Below are 18,973 nucleotides of genomic sequence, written 5' to 3'. Positions count from 1 at the left end.
AGACCGATAGAATAAGTACTAGGCTTACAACGAATAAGTCCTAGTGTCGATTTGTTAGACTAAAGGCGGTGCCGCAGTCAAATGACTGAAACAAATAAAAGAATGTGTGTGTGTGTGTGTGTGTGTGTGTGTGTGTGTGTGTGTGTGTGTGTGTGTGTGTGTGTGTGTGTGTGTGTGTTTTCGAGAGTGTTTATATCCTAATTCACAGAAATTGATAGACTAAACACGTATGTTTATCTAATGAAATAAATTCTATCAATTACCTTTCGATTATAGACAAAAGGTCTATTATATGTGAAAACGATAAACACACCAACGGAATAAATCAGGCGGCTGCTATACGGCTGACTGAGTTGTATCTGAGTGCGTTGCAAGTACGAGGTCAGCGGAATATAAAAGAAAAATGTCCTCTATATTATATTTTATCGCTGAGAAATGTGTGATGCATGGCATGGAAACTCAGTAAGATTTGAACTCACGCTGCAAACTTATGGGACTATATATGACAGTATGGATTTAACGAACTCATTCTGCCGTTACTAATCCTACCACATTCGGAATTTTTTTTCTTTTTTATTATAGAAATATGTAGACCATAAAAGATAAAGGTTAATGCAATAATTTCATGTCTATGAATTCATTGTGGGCCTTCTAAGAATATGAATGTGTTTGATTGTCTGCGTGTACGTGTGTCTGCAGATGGATTTAAACACGCACACACACACACACACATGTGTATATATATATATATATATATTCATGCTCATACAATTATCATCCATTACAAATACTGCTACTTTCAGCTAATTTGTATGTATTTATGTTTGTATATATATATATATATATATATATATATATATATATATATATATATATATATATATATATATATATATATACATATATATATATATATCTGTATATATGTATGTATATATATATATATGTGTGTATATGTATGTATATGTATAAATGTATATATATGCATGTATATATATATATATATATATATATATATATATATATATATATATATATATATATATATATATATATATATATATATATATATATATGCATGTATATACGTATGTATATATCTATTTACATGTACATATATATGCATGTATATATGTATGTATACATCTATTTACATGTACATATATATATACGCACATATATATACATATATATACATATATATATGTATATATATATATATATATATATGATCGTATTTCCACATATATATATATATATATATATATATATATATATAAATATATATATATATCGACATGTATATGTGTTTGTATATACATATATTTATGTGTATGTGTATAAAGACACACACACACAAGCGCATGCACACACACAAATACACACACATACACACTCTTTGCAAAGAATTTTTATCGGCGTAGTTACTGCACGATCTCAGTGCTACTTCTATACTTTCGCGAATTTGCCACTAGCAAATTAAAACAGATTTATCGTTGCGTTGAACATTCCGCTACTATTCCTGTTTCTTCAGATCATGTTGGAACGTACTTTAATGCTCAGACTTTCAAAGAAACGTTCCTAAGATGAATGTACTCGGCTGTATTGCTTAACGTCTCATAATATCTGAAACGGCTTCTGTGATATCAATAACAATTCTATAATTTCAATTCCGGAATGTATTCCGGCATAAATATTATCACCCATACATGTGTAGTCAATGTGTTCGCCCAGACACGGCACGAACAGAATGTTATGTCATAAACTGCTTTAGAAGGACAAAATATGATGGTATTCTGCGTTGTTGGCCATTAGTTCTGAGAGAGCATATGAAGAACATGCCAAAAATCTATTTAACTGCTTCGGTAGTCATGTCTATACGAGAAATTTTAGTTTCAGGAAAGACACATTAACAAACACGCACGCGTGCGCACACCCATACACTCATGCACACACATGCACATACTAGCACATATGTATCTATGTTTATATATATATATATATATATATATATATATATATATATATATATATATATATATATATATATATATATATATATATATATATATATATATGTTTATATATATATACATATGTATGTATATCTTTCTATATACGTGTGTTTGCATGCATCTATCTATATATATATATATGCATATAAGCATTTTTTCATATGTACATATATATATGTGTGCATATATGTATGTATATACGCATGCATGTATGTGCATGTACATATAACTGATCATATATATGTATATAAAAGTATATATACAAAAAACACACAAACATATATACTGGCGTATGTGTATGTGCGTATGTGTATGTATGTATGTATGTATGTATGTGTGTACACATATATTTACGTATGCATATATGCGTAAGCGAAACTCTTTCGTTTGTTATAATATTTCACAATGCTGGAGACCACTCGGGTGTAAATGACTGGCGTTCCGTTGAGGGAGGAATTTCGCCCGACTCCCCAGCCCGCGGTGTGGTATTGTTCGAAAGCTTCAGTAATACGAGGAAAAGCAATAATATGTGTAACTGTGGTGTATCACAACATTTGATTGTCTGGTTGATACAGTACAACATCTATCTATCTATCCATCTATCTATCTATCTATCTATCCATCTATCTATCTATCTATCTATCCATCTATCTATCTATATATCTATCTATCTATCTATCTATCTTATGGGGGCCACTGCATCACAAGCATTCGGACCAGATCTCCTAACTAACGATACCTTCTTTTCTTTCTCCCTTCCTATCTCTGAAGTGTAAAGTTGGTGTAGCCTTGCGATTTGGGTGCTGCTTCGCGATAGCAAGCTCATGATTTCGATTCCCAGATCGGGTGATATGCTGTGTTGTTAAGGAAAACATTTGCTTTCACGTTGATCAAATTCTCTGATCTCTAAATGAGTAACCCTACGGTTGACCGTAGTCTCGCCCAGAAGAAATATTGTGATCTCGATTTCTTATGCATCATGGAAAGCAAGTCACCATTTCTATGGATCCAAGAACACCTCTTGTTTGTACCTGCGAAGCCTGGCAACGATCCAAGAACGCATCCCTTCTTTCTCACTCTGAGTGTTCTTTTAGCAATTTTATGTTTCAGTCATAAGTTTTCCATCATGCTGGATTACAGCTTTCGAATTCTTAGAAAACGAATCAAATTTATCTGTCTTAAATTGAAAGAGCGTTATGAATCATAAAACTTTCGCTTTTTCGCTGGATAGACTGGCATTTTAGACTGGCATTTTAGTCAGCAAATCTAAGGTAAAAATTCATATTGATTTCAAATAACTATATCATGTCCGTATAAATTGGAATTCTTCATTTAAAAAAATAATTCACATAGAAAACAATAATGATATTTATATGCTGTATTGCCAAGTCTAGACTATTAATGAAGAGAAGAAAGGAAGTTTTATCTAATTGCCTATAAAAAAAGATTGCGGTGTCACGACTGTTTTCTTTTGTTTAATACAATAGATAAAACACAAATCGAGAAAATAACAGAATTGTGATAGATCTAACAACACAAAAAATTTGGCTGCTCTGTAATTAAACAATTGGTGTTGTCATTGTTATTGTTGTTGTTGTAGGTAGTGGAAATGGTGGAATAGAAGGTGGTTAAAGGTTTGTCATAGTCGATTTAATTTATATCTGACCATGATGTTATTTTGTAACTGAACTAGAAATAATTCCTATAAATAAATCATTTTTTTTTCTTGGATGGTTTTATATAAATAGTAACAAGTCACTTTAGCTGAATAACCTTTAGAAATTTTATTAGCCGCCATTAAACTGCGCAGTATTAACACAACCGTTATGGCGAGTAATAGAGAACGATTTAAGTTGTATCAACTAAAATGGCTATTTCACAAAGCAATTTCAGTTGTAGATAATGCTTGAAATAGCAGCCAAATCTCATTAGAATCATGCTATACTGCATTTTAAAAAAATGAAAAGGAGGATAAGTACATTGCATAAAATTCTATTAAAAGAGCAGACGACCTCGCGAAGTGGTTTCAATCTTCACTACATAAATTGTAGATAATGCTTGAAAGAGCAACAAAATCCCATTAGAATCACAATGACAACAGCCGCAGCGATATCGCTGAACCAACGCCTCATAATGATACTCTTATCATAATGATACTCTTATCATAATGATACTCTTACCGATGGCAGCTCTAGCAACAACGGCGACAAGAACATCTCCAGGTCCGGAATCAACCGAAGATGCACCAGTAATGCGAGCACAACTAACACGCAAGGCTGGAAGTACATCAGATCACCTGGGACGGCCATCAAGCAGTGCTTGTACAACCACAAGTCCTCTTTCAGGATTCAGTAAAGACGATTTATCACATTCCTGTCCAGCTACGTTTGACGCCTCAAAAATTAAAGGAACCCATACGATATCAAGTGGAGAATCTTGGAGCGATTGAGACCCTACATTAAAGAGGGTTAACACTTCAAGCTTTATATAGTTGAGAGAACAAGGATACTCAAAGACTGTCTGAAACGTGAATCACTGAACGCTCACCAGGGAATTTAGTCCTTGCATCCATTACAAACACTACCTGCTGCAAGCATGTAATTCCCCGTTCTCCGATTAGACCTGGAAGGGTCTTTACGATCGTAAAACAACTCAAGGAAAAAATCCCTTGTTCCCCGCTCTTTTAGCCTAGATGAACTGGTCTAAAGGTGATAACCCGTCCTCGCTGACACCAGACTATTTATTCTTTGGTGAATTACTGACCAAATGACTAACGAATTCCTACCTCCCAGAACTGAAGAATTACAGTTTTCTTCGGCTTTAAAGTCTAACGAAACGTGCATGGGGCTAAGCCCTTTGTGGATACGAAAAACCATTGGTCACTCTATGACCCGACATAGGCTTAACTACATAAGTACATTACTGCTCTATGTCTTAGAGTTTGCTTGTCTTTTGGACATATGATACACTGACGATACACACACACACACACACACACACACACACACACACACGTATATATTAATTTCTACCCTCATAAATAAATTTATATCTATCTATCTATCTATATATATATATATATATATATATATATATATATATATATATATATATATGTATATATACATACATATATATATATATATATATATATATATATATATATATATATATATATATATATATATATATATATGTGTGTATGTATATATACATATATATGTGAACAATTAGCAAAAGCCAGGTGGAGAAAAGTTTTAAAATGTTGTAAATGAATATAATTATAGAAGTTGCAAAGAGAGAAATCAATAATATAAAAGTTCTCTAAACAAAAACTAAAAAGAAAAAATAACAGAGAAATAAGTTCGACTAAATGGAACACTTAATAAATATTAGAACGTGCGCGTGCGCGCGTGTGTTTGTATATATGCGTGTATGTATACGTGTATGTATGCGTGTATGTGTTTAATTTCTGTAGGCTTAGACTGATAAATGGACTGATAGAGTAATCAATAAATAACAAATTGATTTTATTCACCTGTATCTCATTTGTGCTTTCGTTGCTGATGATGCAGTGCGAACGAGTATAACATGAGACAGGATATAAAGACATACAGTAAGGAGGAAGGAGGGAGGGGTAGTAAGACGGAGAGATAGAGGTGGGGTAGGGGAGAAATATGGGTATAATGCGAGGGAGGAAGCGTGAAAGAGAGAGGGATAGAGAGGAAGTGAGAGAGAGAGAAAGAGTGAGAGAGAGTGAACTAGTTCAATGCAGTGTCAATAAATCGTCTTGACTTTAACGATTGTTCAGGTTTAAGACAAAAGTTTTAAAAAGATACCCTTAGATCTTCATTATTATTATTATTATTGAGTGAAAAAACAGTGGATGCCATGAAAGTGATACGGGTAATACATACGAAGCCCAATATACCCATCATGATAAGGGTTCACCAGGCACACGCATTTGCTGATCTTGTGAAAGTCTCATTTCCCTTCTCCCTTGAGACTCCTGCCTTCAGTTTTGTATAATGCCACCTCATTGCTTTTGTCAAGAGTTTCACCTCCAACCGTTCGATATGTCACTCAACACTCATACACTGACACACCATTCCGCTAACGTGGCCATAAAGACGGAAAGTCGGCGATTCTTAATGTTGTTCACATTATGATATAAATTATTCATTTATTTCAAATAGAAATAAGATGATCTTACTTATGTCACATTAGAATGAAAAGTGAAAGAATAAATGTAAAACAATATTGTATCACATTACAATATAGATCGCATTCATTAACTTTTGACACGTAATGCCGAACCAGTGCCAATGTTATATTGTTTTAATCCAAATGAAAAAACACAAAAATCAATCCATTGGCCCAGGATTAGGTTCAACACTGGGGTCTAGCGAAACTAACAGGGCTGACAAGCCAACTGTGAGAAGGAATAAAACGCAAAAGCTGTAATTTACATTACGATTTTCCTTAGACACCCGGCTGCTTTGGTGACTTCTAGAATTTCTGTATCTTCCAATTCTTATTCAATCACCTCAGATTGTCCAACAAAACGACCTCTTTGAAAATCTAACTGTTGTGAATTTTTAGTGCGTGGCATGTTTACTCTTCCCATATGTTTAATATAATGGCGCCTGGAATGAAAAAGAATAATTACATTGTAAATTCTACACCGCTGAAAACATATTAATCCGCTAAAATCAGAGATTTTGAAAATTAAAGACGTTTATTTACTTCCTGCATGTCTGTGTATATATATATCAAACGGATGTCTTATAAAACTATTCCACAACATACCAGGTATATGTGTATATATATATATATATATATATATATATATATATATGAACAAAAATGGTGGAAATCACATCTTTAATAGACGTTTACATGTGTGTCTATATATATATATATATATTTAAAATTATAATACAGGGTATCAAGAGATACCACCACGCTGGAAAAATAGCAGTCAAATCCTGACTCCAAAACCACAATTTGTGGTTTTGGAGTCAGGATTTGACTGCTATTTTTTCAGCGTGGTGGTATCTCTTGATACCCTGTATTATAATTTTAAATAATTATTACCTTTGATGGTTTTTATTCCCATGCTGACCACTTGATAAGATCAATATTTTAAATACCGATCTTATCCTTATTTATATAAATATATATATATATATATATATATGTGTGTGTGTGTGTGTGTGTGCGTATATATATATATATAATACACACGCGCGCACCCATACATACGCACGCACGCACACATACACACATACATTCACATATATAACAACATATATAACAAAAATGGAGAAAACCACATGTTTAATAGATGATCGCACCATACCTCAACGACGATCTATCCTATTGCGCCACCAAATTAAGAATTAGAAAAAAAGTTTGAAAATAACAGTCAAAGCAATATATATTTATGCTAACGCAACGTTATCGAGTTAACTCAAAACGGATTAAATTCAAAGTGAACTGAGATAATATCTCTAATATCTGCATGAATGCATACAAAAGGAAATATAATATTCTAAGAAAATCCAGTTTAGTATTTAAACTTACGATGACGTCAGTAGATAACGGAAGAATAAAAAATAAATACAGGAATACTACGTCACGACATTTAGTTATCTAGCTATTAATATTTACCTGCATGAACAAGTATTCCCGGTTTACTCCTAAATTCCTTTGTTAACTGTTGCAATTCTCTTAGATAAAGGTTTCTTCTTAAAGGAAACCGCTAGATTTTAACAGTCAATTGTGGGTTATACAGTGAAAGAAAATATATAACTTGATAAATAATTACGGTGTCTTTTAACCGAGGGAGATTTTGAGCGCCATGTTCATAATTTATAGGTCATTTTTCCTTGTAAATATCACTATCAATGAGTAATATAAGTCAAATAAATATAATGATATCACTGATCTATCTATCTATCTATCTATCTATCTATCTATCTATCTATCTATCTATCTATCTATCTATCTATCATCTATCTATCATCCTCGTATATTTGCCTTTACGCCTGTATGATTCAACGTATGTAAGTAAAATTCCAACGGATTTCCTTCTGTTGTAACAAATTCCAGTCTTTAGTCTATATAAAATTATGTCGGATCTCTTTTGAGGTTATAGTAGAAGACACTTGTCCAAGATGCTATGCAATGGGACTTAACCCAGAACCATGTAATTGGGAAGCAAGCTTCTTGCCCCTCGGTCACGTCTGCAACCATACGTTCATGTGTATGTGTGTCAGTTTGTGTGTATGTATGTATGTATGTATGTATGTATGTATGGATGGATGGATGGATGTATGTAGGTATGCATGTTTGTATGCATGCATGTATGCATGCATGTATGTTTGTATGTATGTATTATGTAGTATACATAAGTGTGCGTGTGTGTGTGTGTGTGTGTGTGTGTGTGTGTGTGTGTGTGTGTGTGTGTATTTCTTATTAAATGTTACTGCAGGTTGCAGTCTGACTCACAGACCAAGAGCTTTATCAAAACGGTCTAAAACCAAGCAGATTATATACTGATCATAACGACAATTCCCTAAATTATTATGCGTAAGTATAAACTCTCACACACAGCTATGTGCATGTGCCACATATGATTTATACATATGATGTTGTTTATATGAAGTAATTTATACTTCAGAAACAATAACTGAAAAACGTGATTCAATTCTAAGAGTTAAATTTTGCTATTTATTATTAAGTAATTGAAATGAATATTTCTTTAATATTTCGCAGAAATCTGCTTTCAAAACAATCGCATTATAAAAAAGACAAAATTATCTTATACATGAATTATGAATGAGGAATATTTGATAATAAAATTAGCGAATGTCTCAAAATTTAAAATTGTTTGTTTTTATATTTATATATATAACAGATATATGGTTAAAATGTTGATTTCATAAATTAATAAACACAACTTAAAAAACTAAAGATTTGTACAATATGAAATTTTCTGATATCGACTATAATTGTGTGATCATATCATAGGAGCAATTTTGTTTCATATGTAAAATAATTAAGATGTTATTAAATTGATACGGGCTAAACAAATTGAATAATTGGCTGATATTTAAATTACATATTTTCAGAAATGAAAAAAAATCATGTTATTATACCGACACAAGAATACGAACCATTTAAATGATTCATTACAAGAAGTTTTATATATATATATATATATATATATATATATATATATATATATATATATATATACATGCATGTATATATATTTACACACATGTATGCATGCATACATAATACATACATACATACATACATACATACATACATATATACATATATACATCTATATATATATATATATATATATATATATATATATATATATATATATATATATATATATATGAACAATTGCAGCGTGGAAGGTGTTTATAAGCCATTTGAGAAAAACAAAAAAACCGTTAGATTCACTTCGACATTTAAATTTAATTTTTTAATTTTCCAAAATATTTTCGTCGCTTTGAGACCGCGACCTGTTCACTGACAAAATTCCGTGGTGCATCTGAGAAAGTAACAGTTAGTTCATGATATATATGTACGTATGTGTGTATGTATGTATGTATGTATGTATGTATGCACATGTATGTGCATATGCACTTGTGTACATGCGTATGCATGTGTGCATTCCTATACGCATGTATGTATGTATGTATGTATGTATGTATGTATGTCAGTATGTACGTGTGTACTTATGAATGTAGGTGAGTAATTAGGTAAGTGTGTAGACATGTCTGTCACAGAATCAGAAGTGGATATCCTACTTTTCAGTATTGGTTTCGAATGGCACAGATGTCGAGGTGGCCGATACCATTTCAAAACGATAAATAAATTTTGAGGCCGTGGTCGGAGCAAATTGTAACAAGAACAACGCAATTTACTTATAGCTCGGCAACTGGAGGAGCAGGACAAAGTCGTCGGAATGTGTGATGTAGTAAATGGACCAACGGACTAGTTAAACCAATCTGTGGATGGTTAGAAAGATCTGCAGGTGGGCAGAAACGGGACGTACTTATGAGCAGTGTAGCCGGTTTCACCCAGAAATCAGCCGAGAGGAAGCTATCCCTGAAAGGTCAGAAAAAGTTGAAGAACGCATATATATATCATTTATCGATTAATTAAAACGGCATATAAAACAGGAGTAAATAAATATATTACTATAAATAGATTATAATCTATGAGATGAGAGTCAATCAATTATCATTAAATATTATCATAATCACACATCTAACGGATTTAATGGAAAATAATAAACTCAAAACTTCGTTAATTATGAAAACATCAAAAACCTTCTTCGATGCAGAACTAAGTTATATAGCAATTCAGTGTATGTACGCATGTATACATACGCAAAAATACATACATACATGCATACATATATATACACATATTAAATAAATTCATATATTCTTACATATGTATATATATATGTATGTATATATATACATATACATAGACACACACATAGATAAGAATTTTAAATATATATAGAAAATAAATCAATCAATGGCAGACGAAAACGAAGATCTTAATGATAACTCGATATATTTACAATAAAAATTAACTCGATGTCTGTTATTGCATAATTAAACATTACTATAAAGGTAGAATAAATAACTGCCATTCTTTGTACATATTTTAGCATTGAACAACCAAACGAGTGAGCGAACGGTAATAAATTTGATAAATCTTTTGATAGGAAAACATCAAAACATTCATATCAGCTAAATACGTATACATGTAATGTGTTATGGGTTTAGATTTATGTATGGAAGAATAGGAAAAAACGAAGTGTGTTTCAAATATAATCTTTTCTGAAAATTATTGCATCAGTGGCGAATGGCGAATATATGCTCTTTAACAACCGGTGCGATAGATAGATGGATAGATAGCTAGATAGATAGATAGATAGATAGATAGATAGATAGATAGATAGATAGATAGATAGATACATACATACATACATGCATACATACATACATACATATATACATACATACATACATGCATACATACATAATACATGCATACATACATACATACATGCATACATACATAGGGAGACAGCTATACACACACGCGCGCATGCGTACACACAGACATGTATGTATATATATATATTGGCAGGTGTGCATTATCTGCAATAATATCCACGGCACACTGCAATAATTGTCTTGAAACTAGTCCAGTTTTATGTTAATTATTATCAATGCAGTTTAAATTCTAAATATTTGGCAAACATTTGGAATTTTACCAGAAAATCTGATTCCGTAAACTAGACTACTGAAGATTTATTACAGTTCCGAGACATATATGGAGTCTTTCTTTCTTTTTTTAATACTTTTCTTTTTGTTGTGGTAACTAAATTGTTTTATTTTACTGACTGAATGTGTTTTCTTCTGCAACGACAATAACTATAACACCCGTAGCAATATTTGCAATAGCAGCAACAACAACAACAATCGCTTCAATGTTTGGCACAGGGCCAGAAAGTTTTAGTGGTGGGGGACAATGAAATGCATCGGTCTCTATACTTGACTGATATTTTAATTTAACGAGCCCTAAAGGATGGAAGTCAAAGATCATCTCAGTGGGATTTGAACTCAAAACGTAAAGAACCTGCCGCCGCTAAATATTTTGTCCGACGCGCTAATGATTCTCTCTGCCTTAATAATAATAACGGTTTTAAATTTTTCCACAAAAGCAGCCATTTTGGGGGAGGGTATATGTCGATTACATCATCCCAGTGTTCCACTGGTACTTAATTTATCGACAGAGAAAGGATGAAACGCAAAGTCGACCTCGGCAGAATTTGAACTCAGAACGTAGACGGGCCCTCGTGGCTTCTGATCTGAATTGATTGGAAGTGTTATCATGTACATTGTTTTGTCTTGGTATAAAAGATGGGCTACAACAAATATTCTGTTTAAGTGGGACATCCAGATTATATGAGCCAAATCGAAAGAGTATCATACAATACCAGTACTCGACTAGTTGTCGTCATAGCAGAGAAGAAAAAAGCAATGTAGGCTGCAGCATTTTTACTCGGTTACGCGGTCTGGAAATTGAAACAACGAACTTAGGATGTTGAGCCGTAGTTCACACACCTGAAGTCTCAATAGAGACTGGAATATATTTTCAGACGTTTTGCCGTCAATACGGCACTACTAAAAAAGCGTTGGCATTTTACAGTGTTAATTGGCTGTTTCCATGCCAAATGATATGATGGGACAGAAAGAAGTGGGTGAAAATAATCAAATGACTGGAAGAAAGAAGAAAAAAACACACAAAGAAGAAAAAATTCATGTTTGCGAAGAACATAGCTAAAGATGCGACGAAATATTTAATTGATCTCATGCTATGCGGAAATCGAAGGCCACTCGATACCTAACAAACAAACTTAAATAAGAAAGTATCACACACACACAACACACACAGAAGCACATAACACACATACATACACCACACACACACACTCACACACACACAAACATGTGTATAGTTTTCGGGATATATATTTTCCTTTGCAGAATTTAAGCCGCCCACATATATTTGTATATTTCTATGTGCATATATATGTATGAGGTACACACACACACACACACACACACACACATATATATATATATATATATATATATGCATATACACATACACACATATACATACACACATATATATATACATATATGCATACATATATACATATATACATATATGTGTGTGTATATACATACGTATATGTATAAGTATGTATACATGCATGTCTAAGTATGTGTGAATGTGTGTGTGTATGTATGTGTGTGTGTTCTCTTCTATTTTTAATTATTAGAAATCTTCTTGTAAGGAAGGAGCTTGTTATTAACAATGATACAACGATCCATCTTCAAAATGTAGATGTAAAAAAGAAACAACAAAATTCACATTTTAAACCTCATAACGATATTGGAATTGAGACACGTTCTGAGTTCAAATTCCGCGGAGGTCCACATTTCTACTGTTCATCTTTACATATTGTGTTTCCAATGTATATGTTAAGTTGGTTGCTTTTCTGAAAACCCGTCTTTACAGGTAGGTTTCCCCTTGAGTATTTACTACCAACGCCAACTCTGCCAAGTATTTTTCCTGTAAATGTCAAATTATCTAAGTATAGAAAATGAATGTTTCCCAGCAGTTGTCCTCATTTATCTTCATGTTCTTTGGTCTTCAAGGATGTGCTATTAAGCAGAGCACCTGATTTCTGTCACAGCACATACGTTTCTTCTTGCTTGTCCCAAACAATATTTGGTCAATTACGCTTAGGTTTGGTAGAAGTTTTGAAAGAAAGGTTTCCCTAACATTCCTTGTGCCGATTTGTTTCTTATATATGTTATGTATTCAATAACAGAGTTCCCAATAACATAGGGTTCTCTATATTTATCACAGACCAGACTTTACCTTTGAGATGCCGTTCCATATTGTTTAAACAATGTCGTGTCGCTTTGGGACGTAATACTTTGATGACAATTTTGGGCAGTTTCAGATCATATGCGTGATATCTTCCACAGAAATGTGACATCGACATTTTCACTGTCTCTTTTGCTTATTTGGTATTTCGTAACACACTCCTTCTCTTGGATTGCTAAAGTATAGCCTTCGAAGTGTGATGCGATATAGCAGACATTTTTCGTCCAGTAGCTGCGGTGTGAACGTTAGACGTGCATTCCTGTTCCTTTAAGCTTTGTCAGTAGCGCAATCCCACTGCTAACCGCAGGCAAGAACAAATTCCATCGCTTTCTCAGTACATTCATAAGTGATATTATAGCCGGACGAATATAGTATTTAATTTGCCTTTTCCAATGTATTTGCACTAAGTATGATACACATATAGCTATGACAATAATACTGATTGTTTACCCAATCGATTTTCAAAGCACACTTATGAAATGTTTTAATCAATACTTTGTATTTGTATTGCTTTGTGTGAAACAAAAGATATATACATACATACATACATACATACATACATACATACAGAAAGAGTTGAGAGAGGCAGAGAGGCAGAGAGGCAGAGAGGTGGGAGTATAGATGTTCATGTCTTTTCTTTTCTGTTTGCCAAGCGTTTTCGAACTATTAAGTACGAATAATTCTTTTGGCCAAATTCCATCAGTATTTCAGCTGAAAATGTTATAATTAAAACCATCTGCTTCTCTGCATCAGAAACATTTCTAGTTTAGATCTTTAAAGTGTTAACAAAGAAATTACATGTTATAATTTTGTTTGTTCTTGTAGACTGAAGCATAGGAGCAGGCAAAATACTTTCTTGTTATTGCTGTAAGTTACAGGAATGAGCAGCTGAGACAACAAATATTTACCTTCCTATGTGGTAAATCCAGCAAATATCTGTGGGATATAAAATCAAGTCTTTCTATAACCAATTTATATTATCACCAGCTTTCTATTTTTGTTTTAATTTTTATTTCTTTTTTTTATATTTCAGCCGTCACAGTTTTGTTATCAAAAGTTGTTCAGAACATGCCTGCTCAGCATTTACTGCTATGTCTTAGAGGAATTGATTTAAACAGCTTGATTAAATCTTCTGTATAATACTTAGTCAAAGAATATATAAACCATTACGTTCTGCCGAACCAGCGCTTTCATTTTTGGCAACAATATCTGTCTCCATTATGGCAAACCAGTTTGGTAAGTTCAGTTTGCCTTCTAAAATTATTTAAATAGGAGACGTGTGTGGTGTCTTGTATAACTTTCTATAACTCGTATACGAATATTAAACTATTAAGTCTCTTCTTGGGTCTTTCCCATTATACAAATTTACTGCAGACGGGAAACATCCTGGAGTCGATAGAATATGTTCTAATCTTGTGTTTGTACTGTAAGCTTTCCATATTGTTCTTTTTTTTTTATTTTTTCCCCAAATATAATATATGAGAGTTTCTTTTCCTTTTAGACTTTACGCCAAAATCGTTTTAGATCCTCCTGAGGAAAATTTTATTTCATTGAAATATTTTCCTTCCTCAGATATTAAGTTCAGAGGCAACCTTCTCGTAGCTGATAACTGTCATCACCAAGGGGATATCACTAAGTGCGTCTGTTCAAACATTCATGTTGTTAATTTCCCGCCAAAAGTTTCGAGTTGAATCTCTGTAGAGTTTAGTAGGTCTTTCAAAAATTTAGTTGTTGCCTGTGATGAACTTACTGACACGTTACACGTTATGCCTGAATATTAGATTCTACGTTGACGGATATTAGAAATATTATATTTTTCCTTAGATATGCCGATAGACGCCGAAGGTAGGCTATATTAGAATGATTGCACTTGCGTATAGAATTGTTTTCTTATCCAGTACGATAGTTATGAATTTTCGAAATGATTCTAAAGAAAATATAAGCAAGTCTTAATATGATCGTGTGTGTAGAGAGAGAGTGTACAATACTGCCTCAGTTGATATTATTTGGACACGCACTGAAACGCTCATACACAGATACACAAAAGCACTCATAAATACAGACATAAATATAGAAAGTGTGTGTGTATGTCTGTGCGTGTATGTGTGTATGTCTGTGCGTGTATGTGTGTATGTGTGTGCGTGTAATGTGTGTGCGTGTATATGTGTGTGTATTTGCGTGTATGTGTATGTATGCATGTGTCTGTATGTGTGTGTGTGTGCTACTCTTTCTACAAAAATGCTAAAATATTTCCTATACTATGAGACTGCAGCAGCGATATATGCCCAAAGCCCTCCATACCAAATTCCTGTAGAGAACTAATAGCTGGTAATTAACTCAAAATAAATTCCGTTATTATTTGAGTGGTTCCATTCAATAAGCATCAGCCATGCTCAGTCACGCTTCTACAGATTCTGGTTGATCATATCGATTCAATACTTTTGTATGATGATTGGTATATCGATCTCGATTTCGTAAATTCAAATAAGATAAGCAAAGTTCGCCACAAGCTTACAAAGATATAATCCGCGGTTACATCAACATGTTTTTGTTCATGTAGCGTCATTAATATATACGAATAAGTAGATATATATACATATATATACATATATATATATATATATATATATATATATATATATATATATATATATATATATATATATATATATATACATATGATTGTATATATATATATATATATATATATATATATATATATATGCATATATATATACATATGATTGTATATATATATATATATATATATATATACATATGATTGTATATATATATATATATATATATATATATATATATATATATATATATATATATATATATATATATATATATATATATATATATACATATGATTGTATATATATATATATATATATATATATATATATATATATGTATGTATGTATGTATGTATGTAAGTATGTATATATATGTGTGTGTCCATATATTAAATTACGTTTGAAGATACACTGCATAGCATGCTTGATCTATACTTACGTCTTGAAATAAAAATACGTGATAGTCATGGATGGAGATATACTTGATTATAAGTGTACAAGAAATACCTTCTAACTAAATAACAATGACAGCTGAATCTGCTGCCATTACAACTACAAAAACTACAAAAATTCTTCATTCTGTAAACATCAAAATCTATTTTAAAGCGAGGTTTAAAATTTGGCTGCAATTATTAGCAATGCGAACAACCACGGTAGTGGCGCCCATGTTTTTTTTTCTTTTTGCTGTTCAGGAAAAATGATGTAAGCTTTGGTTAATGAGCGAAACGAATATCAATTAACGTAATTGTTCAATTAATTTAATGGATTAATCAGCCAAAAATTTAATTGAATACAATTTGCTCCTCGCTATTCATTGAGTTTCAGTTATTGAAGTTGTCGAAGAGAAATGTAATGTTTGGTGCTGACACTCATGCTGCGAAAATTAGACTCATCCACTGCGTAAAACAAAATATTCATTTGTAATTAATTTTAAGCAGTTAAAATTCTCATGTTATTACTTTTGACCTTTGTGATGCAGGCCGACTGAGTGGTTCTAGAGCATTGAACAGCAGTTATGGGGTTGGTATCTTAATGCCCGGTGAAAATAATCATGGTAAAAGTAACTCTACTCCAATATTCAGTTGCACTCCAATCTTCCATGTCAGCTACAACTTTAATCAACGCCGTTGACTACTCAGCAGTACATCGAGTTCTTCTGAAGTGTCACAAGCGAGAGTGACTTGCTAAGAGGTGCCATGTTTTATTTAATTGCCTTAGAAGCCTTTGTAGACTTGAGCAGTTATAAACACTAACCGACACTTACCTTGGCCTTCCTCGTTCATCATCCAGCAGAGAACATGCATAGAAACCTTCGATTTTTTTCTATCGGAAACGGCTTTTCAACCCAATATCTACATGCTATTATTTATGCTTTTATGTGCTTTGAGATCCCCCTTTTCAGAAAACGTGTGTGTGTGCGCGCGTGTGTGTGTGTGTGTGCGTGTGTGTGCGTGCCTGCTTGCCTGTATGTGTGCGTGTATACGTATGTGTGCGTGTGTGTTTGTAGGAATACAAAAACGATCATAGTTTGCAGAATAGTATATTGTAATAATAATAATAATAATAATAATAATAATAATAATAATAATAATAATAATAATAATAATAATAATAATAATAATTAGCCCGGCTATGGAAAATGAAGAAGGTGAAGATAGTGCCAATTATTGTTGGGTCCTTGGGAACAGTATCAGAAGGAATCAAGAGGAATATGAAGAAAATTGGAATAGAGTGCCCAGTTACAAATTGTGTGCCTCCTTGGCGCGGCCAGAATGATCAGGGAAGTATCAGATAGCTGCAAAGAACGAATATGTAGGCTGCAAGTAGTTACATCGACCCCAGTACTCACTTTATCGGCCCCGAAGGAATGAGATGCAAAGTTGTTTTCAGCAGATTTCGAACTCGGAATATAAAGACAAGCAAAATGCTGCGAAGCAGTTTGTCCGGCGAAGCTAACGATTCCGCTAACTCACAGCTTTAATCGTCGATATAATTTTAATTAATTGTATGCAACGAAGGGAACCCATAGAACTTGTTTAAGCTTTCAGTTTTGTCATTTTCTTCCTATAACATCTTAATATTTTGCAACGCTGAGAATTATTAACAAATGACGCTATAAGGTTTCAAGCGAAATTTGTAAACTGATTAATTAATTCGCCTCTGAAATACACATTTGAAAAGCATCCGATAATTTCTGCTATTGCTTTTATATTTGTAAATTTTATATGAGTTTCTGATCAGATTTAATATCGCTTATTGGTGAATGTATAAAACATGATTAAAATAACATTTGATATTGAGAAAATAATAATTTCGAAAGTTAGCTACAAGGCTTCATATGTGTGAGGAATGAAAAAAAAAGTGATGCTGTAATGCAAGTGTTTTCTCTCATTTGGGTTTCATTAGTGAATTTGTAATTTTTCCGAAAAGAATTTAAAGCGTAGATGCGAATTCAGCAGGCCGAACTCTGGTCATTACTTCCTTGAGTTTATAACTTTCGTATCCTTGACACACGTTGGATATACAAATTAAAGAAGCGGAGGTTAAATCAATGAGTTCACACGACGTATTTCGCGAAGCTACCAAAACGCTTGTAGTCGGTAGCTACCGATCTCTACTCTTTAGAAGAGTTCAGCTAGTCTATTCTTCCAATCCCCTAGGAGTGTTTATAACTTTCACCACAGCATCTTCCTCTTTGAGACTGACATCCATTGGGAGTCAATATTATTTTTTTAAATTTATTTTTCTTTCATCACATCTTCCTTTTTAAGATTTTCCTCCCAGGGAAGTTTAATATTTCTTCCGTTTAGGCATTACTTCCAGCCATCCTGTTTGTGTCCTCTGTCTTGTGCTGCTACG

At 32.8% G+C, this 18,973-nt stretch overlaps 1 long non-coding RNA gene across 1 annotated transcript in view; it reads left to right on the top strand.

The window, feature by feature from the left end:
- Positions 1 to 14,762, top strand: part of LOC128249872 (uncharacterized) — an 83,149-nt gene extending 68,387 nt beyond the window's left edge. Inside the window, exon 3 of the long non-coding RNA XR_008266003.2 lies at positions 14,566 to 14,762. This is a non-coding gene — a long non-coding RNA (uncharacterized LOC128249872). The remainder of the gene's footprint in view (positions 1 to 14,565) is intronic.
- The last annotated feature ends 4,211 nt before the right edge of the window (positions 14,763 to 18,973 follow it).

The sequence above is a fragment of the Octopus bimaculoides genome, chromosome 18, assembly GCF_046866305.1.
Source record: "Octopus bimaculoides isolate indiv1 chromosome 18, ASM4686630v1, whole genome shotgun sequence".
NCBI lineage: Eukaryota > Metazoa > Mollusca > Cephalopoda > Octopoda > Octopodidae > Octopus > Octopus bimaculoides.
Note: the sequence above shows the minus strand (reverse complement) of the source record. Positions and strands in the feature narration are given on the sequence as shown.